This window comes from Dendropsophus ebraccatus, unplaced genomic scaffold (genome assembly GCF_027789765.1).
Source record: "Dendropsophus ebraccatus isolate aDenEbr1 unplaced genomic scaffold, aDenEbr1.pat pat_scaffold_434_ctg1, whole genome shotgun sequence".
Taxonomy (NCBI): Eukaryota; Metazoa; Chordata; class Amphibia; order Anura; family Hylidae; genus Dendropsophus; species Dendropsophus ebraccatus.
This window is the reverse complement of record NW_027210044.1, coordinates 113,815-130,529: the sequence shown is the minus strand read 5'-3', so window position 1 is coordinate 130,529 and position 16,715 is coordinate 113,815. Positions and strand designations below refer to the sequence as shown.

At 46.1% G+C, this 16,715-nt stretch overlaps 1 pseudogene; it reads right to left on the bottom strand.

The window, feature by feature from the left end:
* Positions 1-2,699: 2,699 nt before the first annotated feature.
* Positions 2,700-16,715, bottom strand: part of LOC138776563 (seizure protein 6 homolog) — a 41,809-nt pseudogene continuing 27,793 nt past the window's right edge.

Below are 16,715 nucleotides of genomic sequence, written 5' to 3'. Positions count from 1 at the left end.
ACCTGATGTAGCTGGCTCTCTATATAACTCTCACACTGCTGTATACACTGATGTAGATGGGTATATACTCCTCACACTCCTGTATACACCTGATGTAGCGGGTTTATATCCCACACTCCTGTATACACCTCATGTAGCTGAGTTATATACTCCTCACACTCTGTATACACTCATGTAGCTGGTTATATACTCCTCAACAATCCTGTATACACCAGATGTAGCTGTGTTATATACTCCTCACACTCTTGGTATACACCTGATGTAGCTGGCTCTCTATATACTCCTCACACTCCTGTATACACCTGATGTAGCTGGTTATATACTCCTCACACTCCTGTATACACCTGATGTAGCTGGCTCTCTATATACTCCTTATACTCCTGTATACACCTGATGTAGCTGGCTCTATATATACTCCTTATACTCCTGTATACACCTAATGTAGCTGGCTCTCTATATACTCCTCACACTCCTGTATACACCTGATGTAGCTGGCTCTCTATATACTCCTCACACGCTGTATACACCTGATGTAGCTGGTTATATACTCCTCACACTCCTGTAACACCCTGGATGTAGCTGGCTCTCTATATACTCCTCACACTCCTGTATACACCTGATGTAGCTGGTTATATACTCCCCTCACACTCCTGCATACACCTGATGTAGCTGGTTATATACTCCTCACACTCCTGTATACACCTGATGTAGCTGGCTCTCTATAATACTCCTCCACACTCCTGTATACACCTGATGTAGCTGGCTCTCTATATACTCCTCCACTCCTGTATACACCTGATGTAGCTGGTTATATACTCCTCACACTCCTTATCCACCTGATGTAGCTGGCTTCTATAATACTCCTCACACTCCTGTATACACCTGTGTAGCTGGTTCTCTATATACTCCTCACCCTCCTGTATAAACCTGATGTAGCTGGCTATATACTCACTCACACTACTGTATACACCTGATTTAGCTGGTATATAGCTCCTCACACTCCTGTATACACCTGATGTAGCTGGTTATATATTCCTCAGCACTCCTGTATACACCTGATGTAGCTGGTTATATACTCCTCACACTCCTGTATACACCTGATGTAGCTGTTATATACTCCTCACCACTCCTGTATACACATGATGTAGCTGGTTATATACTCCTCCACTCCTGTAATCACCTGATGTAGCTTGTTATATACTCCTCACCACTCCTGTATACACCTGATGTAGCTGGTTATATATACTCCTCACACTCTGTATACAACGAATGTAGCTGGTTATATACTCCTCACACTCTGTATACACAATGAGTAGCTGGTTAAATACTCCTCACACTGCTGTATACACCTGATGTAGCTGGTTATAGTACTCCTCACACTCCTGTATACACCTGATGTAGCTGGTTAAAATACTCCTCACACTCCTGTATACACCTGATGTAGGCTGGCTCTCTATATACTCCTCACACTCCTGTATACACCTGATGTAGCTGGCTCATCTATTATACTCCTCACACTCCTGTATACACCTGATGTAGCTGGCTCTCTATATACTCCTCACACTCCTGTATACACCTGATTGTAGCTGGTTATATACTCCTCACACTCCTGTATACACCTGATGTAGCTGGCTCTCTATATACTCCTCACACTCCTGTATACACCTGATGTAGCTGGGTTCTCTATATACTCCTCACACTCCGGTATACACCTGATGTAGCTGGCTATATAACTCCTCACACTCCTGTATACACCTGATGTAGCTGTTTATATACTCCTCACACTCCTGTATACACCTGATGTAGCTGGTTATATATTCCTCACACTCTGTATACACCTGATGTAGCTGGTTATATACTCCTCACACTCCTGTATACACCTGATGTAGCTGGTTATATACTCCTCACACTCCTGTATACACGCTGATGTAGCTGGTTATATACTCCTCAACACTCCTGTATACACCTGATGTAGCTGGTTATATACTCCTCACACTCCTGTATACACCTGATGTAGCTGGTTATATACTCCTCACACTCCTGTATACACCTGATGTAGCTGGTTATATACTCCTCACACTCCTGTATACACCTGATGTAGCTGGTTATATACTCCTCACACTCCTGTATACACCTGATGTAGCTGGTTATATACTCCTCACACTCCTGTATACACCTGATGTAGCTGGGTTTATATTCCTCACACTCCTGTATACACCTGATGTAGCTGGTTATATACTCCTCACACTCCTGTATACACCTGATGTAGCTGGTTATATACTCCTCACACTCCTGTATACACCTGATGTAGCTGGTTATATACTCCTCACACTCCTGTATACACCTGATGTAGCTGGTTAAATACTCCTCACACTGCTGTATACACCTGATGTAGCTGGTTATATACTCCTCACACTCCTGTATACACCTGATGTAGCTGGTTAAAGTACTCCTCCACACTGCTGTATACACCTGATGTAGCTGGCTCTCTATATACTCCTCACACTCCTGTATACACCTGATGTAGCTGGTTATAATACTCCTCACACTGCTGTATACACCTCATGTAGCTGGCTATATACTCCTCACACTCCTGTATACACCTGATGTAGCTGGCTATATACTCCTCACACTCCTGTATACACCTGATGTAGCTGGCTATATACTCCTCACACTCCTGTAGAGGCAGCGTCACTTACAGACACATTTGGGGATCCTGTCGCTCCATTTTGGGGGTCCCGGTGTCTCGGTTGTAGCAGGTCAGGATTTCGCTTCCCTCCAGCGTGTAACCCTCATTGCAGGAATAGTGGACATGAGAACCAATGGGGAAGCGGGGATCAAACGCCCTACGGACGCCATTGGCGATCTCCCCAGGATCTGCACAGTTCAGGACTGTAGAGAGAGGGACTGTCAGCACTGGTGTGTGATGGTGTATAGTGATGATGGATGGTGTATAGTGATGGTGTTTAGTGATGATGAATGGTGTATAGTGATGATGGATGGTGTATAATGGTAATGGTGTATAGTGATGATGGATGGTGTATAGTAATGGTGTATAATGATAATGTATAGTGATGATAGATGGTGTATAGTAATGGTGTATAGTGGTGATGTTGTATAGTGATGATGGATGGTGTATAGTGGTGATGGATGGTGTATAGTGGTGATGGTGTATAGTGATGATGGATGGTGTATAGTGGTGATGGTGTATAGTGGTGATGGATGGTGTATAGTGGTGATGGGTGTATAGTGGTGATGGATGGTGTATAATGGTGATGGATGGTGTATAGTGGTGATGGTGTATAGTGATGATTGATGGTGTATAGTGGTGATGGATGGTGTATAGTGGTGATGGTGTATAGTGGTGATGGATGGTGTATAGTGGTGATGGATGGTGTATAGTGGTGATGGATGGTGTATAGTGGTGATGGATGGTGTATAGTGGTGATGGTGTATAGTGGTGATGGATGGTGTATAGTGGTGATGGATGGTGTATAGTGGTGATGGTGTATAGTGGTGATGGATGGTGTATAGTGGTGATGGTGTATAGTGGTGATGGATGGTGTATAGTGGTGATGGATGGTGTATAGTGATGATAGATAGTGTATAGTGGTTATGGATGGTGTATAGCAGTGTGAGGGGCCCCTGCTCCTGTTAGGACCCCTCTCAGTGACTGGCTGGCTCTGCATACTCACTTTTCTCGCAGGTGGGAGGGGCATTGCTCCAGGACAGGTCCCATTGGCAGGTTAGGATGTCTGATCCGATGATGTCATAGCCAGGTTCACACTGATAGGTAACCACTGTGCCCCGGATGAGATCAGGGTGTGAGGACGTCTTCCAGCCGGACTGTATTTCGGGTAAAGCCGAGCACGTGTCGTTCCGTGGCACCTCTAGGGGGAAGAGGAAATATCTGAGCTATTTGGATGTCACATGGAAAGAACACAGTACCCCAGCTAGGGTGACGTCCCTCAGTCACTAATACCTGGAGAATGCATCCTACAACTCAGGTCACAGCCGGAGCTGTATTCAGAGTTCTGTCAATGTCCATTGTCAGTGCTGAGCTGTAAACACTACATCTCCCCCAATGCACTGCAGCAGGGGATGTGCCCTAAGGCCTAACTAGATACTGTATACGAGGTGACCAGGGTAATGTAAGAGGTGACCGGGTAATATATGAGATTGACCGATGTAATATAAGGGGGACGGGTAATATAAGAGGTGACTGGGGTAATATAAGAAGTGACTGGGGTAATATTAACAGGTGACCGAGGTAATATAAGAGGTGACACAGGGTAATATAAGAGGGACCAGGGTAATATAAGAGGTGACTGGGTAATATAAGAGGTGACCGGGGTAATATAAGAGGTGACTGGGTACCCTATTAACAGGTGACCGGGGTAATATAAGAGGTGACAAGGGTATAGGGGTGTGACCGGTGGTAATATAAGAGGTGACCGGAGTATAAGAGGTGACCAGGGTAATATAAGGGTGGACCGGGGTAATATAAGGGGTGCACGGGGTATAAGAGGTGACCAGGGTAATATAAGAGGTGACCAGGGTAATATAAGAGGTGACCGGGGTATAAGAGGTGACCAGGGTATAAGAGGTGACCGGGGTATAAGCGGTGACCGGGGTATAAGAGGTGACTGGGGTATAAGAGGTGACCGGGGTAATATAAGGGGTGACCGGGGTATAAGAGGTGACCGGGGTATAAGAGGTGACCGGGGTATAAGAGGTGACTGGGGTATAAGAGGTGACCGGGGTAATATAAGGGGTGACCGGGGTATAAGAGGTGACTGGGGTAATATAAGAGGTGACCGGGGTATAAGAGGTGACCGGGGTATAAGCGGTGACCGGGGTATAAGCGGTGACCGGGGTATAAGAGGTGACCGGGGTATAAGAGGTGACTGGGGTATAAGAGGTGACCGGGGTATAAGAGGTGACTGGGGTATAAGAGGTGACCGGGGTAATATAAGAGGTGACCGGGGTAATATAAGAGGTGACCAGGGTAATATAAGAGGTGACCGGGGTAATATAAGAGGTGACCGGGGTATAAGAGGTGACCGGGGTAATATAAGAGGTGACCAGGGTAATTTAAGAGGTGACCGGGGTATAAGAGGTGACCAGGGTATAAGAGGTGACCAGGGTAATATAAGAGGTGACCGGGGTAATATAAGAGGTGACCGGGGTAATATAAGAGGTGACCCGGGGGTAATATAAGAGGTGACCGGGGTATAAGAGGTGACTGGGGTAATATAAGAGGTGACCGGGTAATAAGAGGTGACCGGGGTTATAAGCGGTGACCGGGGTATAAGGCGGTGACCGGGGTATAAGAGGTGACCGGGGTATAAGAGGTGACTGGGGTATAAGAGGTGACCGGGTATAAGAGGTGACCGGGTAATATAAGAGGTGACCGGGGTAATATAAGAGGTGACCGGGGTAATATAAGAGGTGACCGGGGTATAAGAGGTGACCGGGGTAATATAAGAGGTGACCGGGGTAATTTAAGAGGTGACCGGGGTAATATAAGAGGTGACCGGGGTAATATAAGAGGTGACCGGGGTAATATAAGAGGTGACCGGGGTAATATAAGAGGTGACCAGGGTATAAGAGGTGACCGGGGTAATATAAGAGGTGACCAGGTAATATAAGAGGTGACCGGGGTAATATAAGAAGGTGACGGGGGTATAAGAGGTGACCGGGGTAATATAACGAGGTGACCCAGGTTATAAGAGGTGGACCCAGGGTAATATAAGAGGGTGACCGGGGTAATATAAGAGGTGACCAGGGTAATATAAGAGGTGGACGGGGTATAAGAGGTGACCGGGGTATAAGCGGTGACCGGGGTATAAGCGGGACTGGGGTATAAGAGGTGACCGGGGTAATATAAGAGGTGACCAGGTATAAGAGGTGACCATGGTAATATAAGAGGTGACCAGGGTAATATAAGAGGTGACCGAGGTAATATAAGAGGTGACCAGGGTAATATAAGAGGTGACCGGGGTTATAAGAGGTGACTGGGGTATAAGAGGTGACCGGGGTATAAGAGGTGACCGGGGTCTAAGAGGTGACTGGGGTATAAGAGGTGACTGGGTATAAGAGGTGACCCGGGGTATAAGAGGTGACCAGGGTAATATAAGAGGTGACCAGGGTAATATAAGCGGTGACTGGGTATAAGAGGTGACCGGGTATAGCGGTGACCGGGGTTGCTATAAGCGCGTGACCTGGGTTATAAGCGGTTGACATGATGGAGGAGCAGCGCACACAAGCTCTGGGGAAGTCTCTACCTTTGAAGTGTATGATGAATCCTTGGCTCAAGGCTGAACACGGGGTCGTTGGGGTCAGACTGGAACTGCAGGGGTGACGTCATTGGCCGATGAGAGAGGTTAAACCGCTGGTGACACCCATGTACTGTCCCAGACCCGCGCTGTCAGGTCATCACCGTCATACAACGTCAGGGCATCACTGCGCCGGATGTTCAGTCTGCAGATACACAGGGGGAAGATAGTCACATCACCAGCAAGGTACCAGGTATCAGGTGTGCGATGTGTGTAATGTATCATGTGTGTATTGTGTGTATAGTGTGTTATGTGTGTAATGTATCGTGTGTGTATTGTGTGAATAGTGTGTTATGTGTGTAATGTATCGTGTGTGTATTGTGTGTATAATGTATCATGTGTGTATAGTGTACCATGTGTGCATTGTGTGTATAATGTATATAGGTATATGGTGTGTATAATGTATATAGGTATATAGTGTGTATAATGTATATAGGTATATGATGTGTATAATGTATATAGGTATATAGTGTGTATAATGTATATAGGTATATGATGTGTATAATGTATATAGTGTGTATAATGTATATAGGTATATGGTGTGTATAATGTATATAGGTATATGGTGTGTAATAATGTATATAGGTATATAGTGTGTATAATGTATATAGGTATATAGTGTGTATAATGTATCATAGGTATATGGTGTGTATAATGTATATAGGTATATAGTGTGTATAATGTATAATAGGTATATGATGTGTATAATGTATATAGTGTGTATAATGTATATAGGTATATGGTGTATATAATGTATATAGGTATATAGTGTGTATAATGTATATAGGTATATAGTGTGTTATAATGTATATAGGTATATGATGTGTATAACTGTATATAGTGTGTATAAGTGTATATAGGTATATGGTGTGTATAATGTATACTAGGTATATGATGTGTATAATGTATATAGTGTGTATAATGTATATAGGTATATGGTGTGTATAATGTATATAGGTATATAGTGTGTATAATGTATATAGGTATATGATGTGTATAATGTATATTGTGTGTATAATGTATATAGGTATATGGTGTGTATAATGTATATAGGTATATAGTGTGTATAATGTATATAGGTATATAGTGTGTATAATGTATATAGGTATATGGTGTGTATAATGTATATAGGTATATAGTGTGTATAATGTATATAGGTATATAGTGTGTAATCAGTATATAGGTATATAGTGTGTATAATGTATATAGGTAATAGTGTGTAGAATGTATATAGGTATATGATGTCTATAAGTATATGTGTATAATGTATATAGGTATATGGTGTGTATAATGTATATAGGTATATGATGTGTATAATGTTATAGTGTGTATAATGTATATAGGTATATGTGTGTATACTGTATATAGGTATATGGTGTGTATAATGTTATAGGTATATAGTGGTATAATGTATATAGGTATATAGTGTGTATAATGTATATAGGTATATGATGTGTATAATGTATATAGTGTGTATAACGTATATAGGTATATGGTGTGTATAATGTATATAGGTATATGGTGTGTATAATGTATATAGGTATATAGTGTGTATAATGTATATAGGTATATAGTGTGTATAATGTATATAGTGTGTATAATGTATATAGTGTGTATAATGTATATAGGTATATAGTGTGTATAATGTATATAGTGTGTATGATTGGAGGTGCTCACATCTCTATCTCCAGCAGCACCCGCCGGTCCTCCTGCACATGGATCCCCCACACACAAGTCTGGCCCTTTGCGTAGTTCTGTGGCAAATCAGGAGACAGGATCACCCCCGGCGGTCAGAGATCTCCCCGCCACACAGCGCTACAGGGAAGAGAGATCACACTGTACATTACACACTCATACCACTGCGGGTACAGGAGAGTGACACTGGGGGGTACAGGATGGTGACATGGGGGTACAGGAGGGTGACACGTGGGGGTACAGGAGAGTGACACTGGGGGTACAGGACTGGTGACACTGGGGGTACAGGAGGGTGACACTGGGGTACAGGAGGGTGGACACTGGGGGTACAGGAGGGTGACACTGGGGTACAGGAGGGTGACACTGGGGGACAGGAGAGTGACACTGGGGTACAGGAGAGAGACACTGGGTACAGGAGAGAGACACTGGGGGTACAGGATGGTGACACTGGGGGTACAGGAGAGAGACACTAGGGGGTACAGGAGAGTGACCACTGGGGTACAGGATGGTGACACTGGGGTACAGGAGAGTGAGACTGGGGGGTACAGGAGAGTGAGACTGGGGTACAGGAGAGTGACACTGGGGTACAGGAGAGTGACACTGGGGGTACAGGAGGTGACACTGGGGGTACAGGAGAGTGACACTGGGGGTACAGGAGGGTGACACTGGGGGTACAGGGAGAGTGAGACTGGGGGTACAGGATAGTGACACTGGGGGTACAGGAGGGTGACACTGGGGGGTACAGGGATAGTGAGACTGGGGGGGACAGGAGAGTGAGGACTGGGGGTACAGGAGGGTGACACTGGGGGTACAGGAGGGTGACACTGGGGGTACAGGAAGACTGACACTGGGGAAACAGAAGGGTGACACTGGGGGTACAGGAGAGTGAGACTGGGGGTACAGGAGAGTGAGACTGGGGGTACAGGATAGTGACACTGGGGGTACAGGAGGGTGACACTGGGGTACAGGAGGGTGACACTGGGGGTACAGGAGAGTGACACTGGGGGTACAGGAGGGTGACACTGGGGGTACAGGAGGGTGACACTGGGGGTACAGGAGGGTGACACTGGGGGTACAGGAGGGTGACATTGGGGGTACAGGAGAGTGACACTGGGGGTACAGGAGAGTGACACTGGGGGTACAGGAGGGTGACACTGGGGGTACAGGAGTGACACAGGGTACAGGTGTGACACAGGTACAGGAGGGTGACACTGGGGGTACAGGAGGGTGACACTGGGGTACAGGAGTGGACCAGGGTACAGGAGTGACACAGGGTACAGGAGGGTGACATTGGGGGTACAGGAGTGACACAGGGTACAGGATAGTGACACTGGGAGTACAGGAAAGTGACACTGGGGGTAAAGGATGGTGACACTGGGGGTACAGGATGTTGACACTGGGGTACAGGAGGGTGACACTGGGGGGTACAGGAGAGTGAGACTGGGTGTACAGGATGGTGACACTGGGAGTACAGGAGGGTGACACTGGGGTACAGGATAGTGAGACTGGGGGGACAGGAGACTGACACTGGGGGTACAGAGGTGACACTGGGGGTACAGGAGACTGACACTGGGGAAACAGAAGGGTGACACTGGGGGTACAGGATAGTGAGACTGGGGGGTACAGGATGGTGACACTGGGTACAGGAGACTGACACTGGGGATAACAGAAGGGTGACACTGGGGTACAGGAGAGTGACACTGGGGTACAGGAGGGTGACACTGGGGGGTTACAGGAGGGTGACATTGGGGGACAGGAGTGACACAGGTACAGGAGGGTGACATGGGGTATAGGAGAGTGACACTGGGGGTACAGGATGGTGACACTGGGGGTACAGGATAGTGACACTGGGGGTACAGGATGGTGACACTGGGGTACAGGAGAGTGAGACTGGGGGGTACAGGAGAGTGAGACTGGGGGTACAGGATGGTGAGACTGGTGGGTACAGGAGGGTGACACTGGGGGTACAGGAGAGAGACACTGGGGTACAGGATAATGACACACTGATACTTGGGTGTACAGGATAATGATACTTGGGGTACAGGATGTGACACTGGGGTACAGGATATGATACTTGGGGGTACAGGAATGGTGACACTGGGGGTACAGGATAATGATACTTGGGGTACAGGATGGTAACACTGGGGGTACAGGATTAATGACACACTGATACTTGGGTACAGGATAGTGAGCACACCCCACTTATATAAAGCTTCAGCTGTCAGTTGTCTCCCAGGTCTTTCGTCTTTTCCAGGCATGCAGGGTTACTCAGGAGCCCTACATTAGTTACCATGGCAACTGGAAATTGCTAAGAAACTTCTGAGGAACCTGGCCCCGCCCTCACGCTGCACACAGTGAAGTATTGAGAACCAGTCATGTGACGCGGCCTCCTGCACTCAGCCCGCCCTCCCCAGCATGTCCCTAGATCAAGCAGGATAGTCACTGATTTTGGGCACATACCCAGTGTCCCTCCCCCATCCCCTGAGGAGTCTGGACAGCTGAGAAGACCCGCTGTGTAGTAAGGACTGGTGATGGCGCTGAGACCTGAGTAACTGCACCAGTCTGGGGGCAGCAGCACCACTCCTGGTACAGTACTGTGACCTGTGATGGGGGTGCAAGATACAGAGAGACATCTTGGACATCTTACAGCACTATTTATCTGGGCACTATACAAACACTATTTATCTGGGCACTATAACAACACTATTTATCTGGGCACTATACAACACTATTTTATCTCGGGCACTGAACAAACTATTTATCTGGGCACTGTACAACACTATTTATCTGGGCATTGTACAACACTATTTATCTGGGCACTGTACAGCACTATTTATCTGGGCACTGTACAACACTATTTATCTGGGCATTGTACAACACTATTTATCTGGGCAATGTACAGCACTATTTATCTGGGCACTGTACAACACTATTTATCTGGGCACATATACAACACTAATTTATCTGGGCACTATACAACACTATTTATCTGGGCACTGTACAGCACTATCTATCTGGGCACTGTTAAAGCACTATCTATCTGGGCACTCTACATCACTATCTATCTGGGCACTCTACAGCACTATCTATCTGGGCACCATTCAGCCCTATTTATCTGGGCACTGTACAGCACTATTATCTGGGCATGTTACAGCACTATTATCTGGATAACGTACAGCACTATTTATCTGCGGCACTGTACAGCACCATTATCTGGACACCATTACAGCACTATTTATCTGGGCATTGTACAGCACTATCTATCTGGACCACTGTACATACTACATATATATATAACTATGGGTAATGATGGGATAGGGTGCAGAGGCTCCTTTCAATATCAGGGGAGAGTATAAGGGTAATTCTTCGCCATCTTCAGCAGGTACACAGGAACATAGATATAGATCGGGATTTCCATATGTAAAGCAGAACCCCGGGAGTGTGGCATTGGTTCATTGTCATGTTCTGTGGGGGCTACAGAGCCATTCTGGGGGGGATGTCGGTGGTCTCTTACCTTTACACACAGGCTCGCTCTCATTCCAGTGAGGGTCCTGGTAGGATCACACACACTCGATGACAGGGGGGCCTTGCTCAGCATGTACCCCGCATTACAGGAAAACGACACCAGGGTCCCCGGGGAGAAAAGGGGGTCTGTGGTGCTGAAGTTACCATGACCCAGGAAGGGTTCATAACATCGGGTCTCAGAGAAGACTGCAATGACACAACCACAAGGAGGCGCTATGGGACTATTCCCACCAACACAGGGGCAAGAGGCAATGGAGACTCCCAGGCATCTATACATCAGTGCCGCCACCCTTACCTGTAACCTTATCAATCCTGTCTCCTGCACTGCAGATACATCATGTATTATACACTCCAGGCTGAACCACAGATCTGCTGACCACATGTGCTGACTCACTTATGATTGTGATTTATATAGCTTAGGAGGAGTAGTTAAGCAAAAAAAAAAAAAATCAAAATCAACTTGGTCCCAGAAATTTCTAATTTACAGCTGTAAAAAAAATCTCCAGTCTTCAAGTACTTATCAGCTGCTGTATGTCCTGCAGGAAGTATTTATTCTCTCCCCATAGAAAACCCTCTCCTGCACTGGACAGTTCCTGACATGGACAGAGGTGGCAGCAGAGAGCACTGTGTCAGACTGGAGAGAATACACCACTTCCTGCAGGACATACATCAGCTGATAAGTACTGGAAGACTGGAGATTTGTAATAGAAGTAAATTACAAATCTCTGGCACTTTCTGCCACCACTTGATTTGTAAGAATTTTTTTGGCTGAACCCCCCTTTAATGTGTAGGCACAGAGCATGCTCAGATGTGCAGGTGTCAGATGTAGGGTACAGTAGTAGCTCTGTGTCTGCAGACAATAATGGGATACTACAAGATGAGATACACAGTACCGCACAGGTCACCTTCATAGCGCAGGCTGAGGAGCAGGGGGACGGCCGGATTCTCAGAGACCAGCTCGATGTACAGGGACTGAGCGTCACTCAGGAGAACCCCTCTCTGGAGCGTCGTCTATATCCGAATCATAGATGAGGGGGGACAAGGTGGAGCTGCCAGAGTGGACGACCAACCTGAGGAGACAGGGAGAGACATCACATAGACTGGGGGAGACAGAGAGACATCACATAGAATGGAGGATACAGAGAGACATCACATAGACTGAGGGAGACAGAGAGACATCACATAGACTGAGGGAGACATCACATAGACTGGAGGAGACAGAGAGACATCACATAGAATGGAGGAGACATCTCATAGACTGGAGGAGACAGAGAGACATCACATAGACTGGGGGAGACAGCACATAGACTGAGGGAGACATGGAGAGACATCACATAGACTGGGGGAGACAGAGAGACATCACATAGAATGGAGGAGACAGAGAGACATCACATAGAATGGAGGAGACAGAGAGACATCACATAAAATGGAGGAGACATCTCATAGACTGGAGGAGACAGAGAGACATCACATAGACTGGGGGAGACAGCACATAGACTGAGGGAGACATGGAGAGACACACATAGAATGGAGGATACAGAGAGACATCACATAGAATGGAGGAGACAGAGAGACATCACATAGAATGGAGGAGACAGAGAGACATCACATAGAATGGAGGAGACAGAGAGACATCACATAAAATGGAGGAGACATCTCATAGACTGGAGGAGACAGAGAGACATCACATAGACTGGGGGAGACAGCACATAGACTGAGGGAGACATGGAGAGACATCACATAGACTGGGGAGACATGGAGAGACATCACATAGAATGGAGGAGACATCTCATAGACTGGAGGAGACAGAGAGACATCACATAGACTGGGGGAGACAGCACATAGACTGAGGGAGACATGGAGAGACATCACATAGACTGGGGGAGACATGGAGAGACATCACATAGAATGGAGGAGACATCTCATAGACTGGAGGAGACAGAGAGACATCACATAGACTGGGGGAGACAGCACATAGACTGAGGGAGACATGGAGAGACATCACATAGACTGGAGGAGACATCGAGAGACATCACATAGAATGGAGGAGACATGGAGAGACATCACATAGAATGGAGGAGACATCTCAGACTGGAGGAGACAGAGAGACATCACATAGACTGGGGGAGACAGAGAGACATCACATAGACTGGGGGAGACAGCACATAGACTGAGGGAGACATGGAGAGACATCACATAGACTGGAGTGAGACATAGAGAGACATGGCATAGAATGGAGGAGACATCACATAGACTGGAGGAGACCTAGAGAGACATCATGTAGAATGGAGGAGACAGAGAGACATCACATAGACTGGGGGGAGACATGGAGAGACATCACATAGAAGTGGAGGAGACAGAGAGACATCACATAGACTGGGGGAGACATGGAAGAGACATCACATAGACTGGGGGAGACATGGAGAGACATCACATAGACTGGGGAGACATGGAGAGACATCACATAGACTGGGGGAGACAGAGAGACATCACATAGACTGGGGGAGACATGGAGAGACATCACATAGACTGGGGGAGACATGGAGAGACATCACATAGACTGGGGGATAGTAGTAGCTATGAGTCTATGTATACGGGTGTGTTACAGAGATGGAGGGGATAGGGGTGACATGACGTTGTCACTGACCGGTCATTGTCCTCATCCAGGGAGACTCTCTCAAAGTGTAGGTGAAGCCGCTGTCCCTCAGACGCCTCAATTAACCAATGGCAGCTCAGGTTATTTCCATGATGCGCAGTGACATCAGGGGATACAATTGCGTCCAACGGTGGCATTACGTATGACACCCCCACATGTAGCTGAGGGACAGAGATAACAACCAGTCACTCCAACAATATCATCACCACAATGATCCTGAGTTCCAATCCTGTATTATACCCCAGAGCTGCACTCACTATTCTGCTGGTGGGGTCACTGTGTACATACATTACATTACTGATACTGAGTTCCATCCTGTATTATACCCAGAGCTGCACTCACTATTCTGCTGGTGAGGTCACTGTGTACATACATTACATTACTTGATCCTGAGTTACATCCTGTATCATACTGCAGAGCTGCACTCACTATTCTGCTGGTGAGGTCACTGTGTACCATACATTACATTACTGATCCTGAGTTCCATCCTTGTATTATACTCCAGAGCTGCACTCACTATTCTGCTTGTGAGGTCACTGTGTACCTACATTACATTACTGATCCTGTACTGATCCTGAGTTACATGCTGTATCATACTCCAGAGCTGCACCTCACTATTCTGCTGGGTGGGGTCACTGTGTACATACATTACATTACTGATCCTGTATTATACTCCAGAGCTGTGATCCCCAGTACATTTCTTTAAACCTGTGCAGACTGGAGGCTTCCCACTCCACTGAGGACGGAGTGATATTGAGACAGATCAGGGAATCTGAACCCTTCAGTGTGAAACCAGGAGCACAGTGAAAGTTGGCGGATCCTCCAGGATGGAGGTCTGTGACAGTGACTTCTCCATTCTCCGGTCGAGGGGGAAACACACAGCTCAGGACATAAGCTAAAAGAAGAAAAGACACATGACTTTACACTGGCCCTGAGAATAATGTTCTACAATTGACCACAAAAATAAAACTATGGTGATCTTCACTCCTGATGAATTGGGATGTGGACGCACCCTTGCGCTCCCACATCCCAATTCCCCGCTGTACACAATGCGGCGTGTATGAACTGTCAGGTTCTCTGCACTACTCAATAAATAGCAGCTACAGAAAACTGACATACTCCACCCTATATACAAGAATATAATTACTATAATACTGCTCCTATATACAGGAATATACCTACTATAATACTGCTCCTATATACAAGAATATAACTACTATAATACTGCTCCTATATACAGGAATACAACTACTATAATACTGCTCCTATATACAGGAATATAACTAATATAATACTGCTCCTATATACAGGAATATAACTACTATAATACTGCTCCTATATACAGGAATATAACTACTATAATACTGCTCCTATATACAGGAATATACTACTATAATACTGCCCCTATATACAGGAATATAACTACTATAATACTGCTCCTATATACAGGAATATAACTACTATAATACTGCTCCTATATACGGGGATATACTACTATAATACTGCTCCTATATACAGGAATATACTACTATAATACTGCTCCTATATATAGGGATATAACTACTATAATACTGCCTCCTATATACAGGAATATAACTACTATAATACTGCTCCTATATACAGGAATATAACTACTATAATACTGCTCCTATATACGGGGATATAACTACTATATTACTGCTCCTATATACAGGAATATAACTAGTATAATACTGCTCCTATATACAATAATATAACTAGTATAATACTGCCCCCTATGTATAATAATCTGTTATGAGCAGCAGGGTGCTGGTTGCTATGACTACCAGGGAGTACGCTATACTGCATATCATTACCTTGGTAGCGCAATTTAAATGCTCCGGGGCTGGTGGCGCGGTAAGTCTGGAATCGTACTGCAATGTGATTGGTCGGACTGCGGATCACCTGACCCTCAGCCATCAGTGTCTCATTGGCCAGCAGGAATCGGTGGTCTTCCTCTAAGCCCTCCACGCTCAGCGCCTCCTCCTTGGACAGATTCAGCTTCTCCACCTGGAGCCATTATAATAATAATAATAATAATAATAATAATAATATTTATTTGTATAGCGCCAACAGATTCCGCAGCCATTGATCACAATGATGAAGAACAGTTATGGCCGTGTGTTCAGCCATTACTGCTATCCAGCTGGGTGACAACCAATATGGCCGCCTTACCATCCCATACAGTGCTAGTAACTGGGAGCTGTATGGCGGCCATATTGGTTGTCACCCTGCTGGGCAGACCCCATAGCTGGGGCTCACACTCACCCGGATTTCCACTCCGTAGCCCATATATACAGACACGCTGTATGTACAGTCCAGGCCACCAAAGAAGCTGCCCCCAGAGTATTCGGGGGCCTCCAGGATCCCCTCCAGCTCCGAGATGTTGTTGTTACAGAGAACTGAAGGCAGAGAATTACAGAGGTCAAAGGTGTGGAACTCCAACCCCCCAGCAGGCAGCTGCAGCTCCCCCCATCCTCCTC